Consider the following 2,720-nt stretch of genomic DNA (forward strand, 5'->3'; position numbering starts at 1 on the left):
CACCCCGTGCAGGCACCCCTGCATACGGGCCTCCAGCACGGGCGACCCGCTCTGTCCGCAGGGAGGACAGGTCTACCCCTTCTGCCGGCAGGGAGGCCAGGTCTACCCCTTCTGCCGGCAGGGATGCCAGGTCTACCCGTTTTACCGGCAGGGAGGCCAGGTCTACCCCTTCTGCCGGCAGGGAGGCCAGGTCTACCCGTTTTACCGGCAGGGATGCCAGGTCTACCCGTTCTAGCGGCAGGGAGGCCAGGTCTACCCATATTGCCGGCAGGGAGACCAGGTCTACCCATTTACCGGCAGGGAGACCAGGTCTACCCGTTCTGGCGGCAGGGAGAACAGGTCTACCCTTTTTGCCGGCAGGGAGACCAGGTCTACCCGTTTTGCCGGCAGGGAGACCAGGTCTACCCGTTCTGGCTGCAGGGAGACCAGGTCTACCCGTTTTGCCGGCAGGGATAACAGGTCTACCCGATTTACCTGCAGGGAGACCAGGTCTACCCATTTACCGGCAGGGAGACCAGGTCTACCCGTTTTGCCGGCAGGGATGCCAGGTCTACCCGTTCTGGCGGCAGGGAGAACAGGTCTACCCGTTTTACCTGCAGGGAGAACAGGTCTACCCGTTTTACCGGCAGGGAGACCAGGTCTACCCGTTTTGCCGGCAGGGATGCCAGGTCTACCCGTTTTACCTGCAGGGATGCCAGGTCTACCCGTTTTACCGGCAGGGAGGCCAGGTCTACCCGTTCTGCCGGCAGGGAGGCCAGGTCTACCCGTTCTAGCGGCAGGGAGACCAGGTCTACCCATTTACCGGCAGGGAGACCAGGTCTACCCGTTTTGCCGGCAGGGATGCCAGGTCTACCCGTTTTGCCGGCAGGGATAACAGGTCTACCCGTTTTACCTGCAGGGAGGCCAGGTCTACCCGTTTTACCGGCAGGGAGACCAGGTCTACCCGTTTTGCCGGCAGGGATGCCAGGTCTACCCGTTCTGGCGGCAGGGAGACCAGGTCTACCCGTTTTGCCGGCAGGGATAACAGGTCTACCCGTTTTACCTGCAGGGAGGCCTGGTCTACCCGTTTTACCGGCAGGGAGACCAGGTCTACCCGTTCTGCCGGCAGGGATGCCAGGTCTACCCGTTTTACCTGCACGGAGACCAGGTCTACCCGTTTTACCGGCAGGGAGGCCAGGTCTACCCGTTCTGGCGGCAGGGAGAACAGGTCTACCCTTTTTGCCGGCAGGGAGACCAGGTCTACCCGTTTTGCCGGCAGGGATGCCAGGTCTACCCGTTCTGGCTGCAGGGAGACCAGGTCTACCCGTTTTGCCGGCAGGGATAACAGGTCTACCCGTTTTACCTGCAGGGAGACCAGGTCTACCCGTTTTACCGGCAGGGAGACCAGGTCTACCCGTTTTGCCGGCAGGGATGCCAGGTCTACCCGTTCTGCCGGCAGGGAGGCCAGGTCTACCCGTTTTACCGGCAGGGAGGCCAGGTCTACCCGTTTTACCTGCAGGGAGAACAGGTCTACCCGTTTTACCGGCAGGGAGACCAGGTCTACCCGTTTTGCCGGCAGGGATGCCAGGTCTACCCGTTGTGGCGGCAGGGAGGCCAGGTCTACCCGTTCTGCCGGCAGGGAGGCCAGGTCTACCCGTTTTACCTGCAGGGAGGCCAGGTCTACCCGTTTTGGCGGCAGGGAGACCAGGTCTACCCGTTTTGCCGGCAGGGATGCCAGGTCTACCCGCTTCCGGCAGGGATGCCAGGTCTACCCGGTTCCAGGCAGGGAGGCCTCGTCTACCCGTTCTGCCGGCAGGGAGGCCAGGTCTACCCGTTTTACCGGCAGGGATGCCAGGTCTACCCGCTTCCGGCAGGGATGCCAGGTCTACCCGGTTCCAGGCAGGGAGGCCTCGTCTACCCGTTCTGCCGGCAGGGAGGCCAGGTCTACCCGTTTTACCGGCAGGGATGCCAGGTCTACCCGCTTCCGGCAGGGATGCCAGGTCTACCCGGTTCCAGGCAGGGAGGCCTCGTCTACCCGTTCTGCCGGCAGGGAGGCCAGGTCTACCCGTTTTACCGTCCGCCGGGTCCGGTGTGCCCGATGTGGCCGCCGGAGCTGCCGGCGGAAAGGGATGCCTCGTCTACCTCGCTCCGGCGGGACTTTGGCTCCACCGCGGTTCTGGCAGGTAGACGTCTTGCCCGGTTCTTCTTCGGAGCTGCCGAAGGGGTCGCTGCTTTGCGCTGCCTCCAGTTACGTCATGGTAAGAGTCGGCGGCGCTCGCGCGCCTCCCCGCTGGGGGAAGACGGTTCTCTTCGAGCCCGCCGGGGCCGGGGACCTCGCTGTCCGTATACTAGGGCAGAGGGCTGGCGCTCGCGGACCAGCGCCATCGAACCGCTGCAGCTACTCGCGGTTCAGCCGGCAGACTCGGGCGTTGCACGGCGGCCATGGCCGTGGCCGTTCTGCCTCCTACCTATCGCGCACGGCGCTTCCGACTGCCAGAAGCCGCGCGAAGCCGCTGCTTGCCCGCAGGCTCCGGTGGCCGTTGCCGACTGGAGCGAGGGCTCCAAGAGGGGTTTCTCCAGAGCCGGGCCGAGACGGGCGGCGGTCGCCGGCACTCGAACGCTTGTCACCCGCGGCTCAGCCGGCAGACTCGGGCGTTGCCCGGCGGCCCTGGCCGTGGCCGTTCTGCCTCCTACCTGTCGCGCACGGCGCTTCCGACTGCCAGAAGCCGCGCGAAGCCGCT

This window comes from Opisthocomus hoazin, unplaced genomic scaffold (genome assembly GCF_030867145.1).
Source record: "Opisthocomus hoazin isolate bOpiHoa1 unplaced genomic scaffold, bOpiHoa1.hap1 HAP1_SCAFFOLD_105, whole genome shotgun sequence".
Classification (NCBI taxonomy): Eukaryota; Metazoa; Chordata; class Aves; order Opisthocomiformes; family Opisthocomidae; genus Opisthocomus; species Opisthocomus hoazin.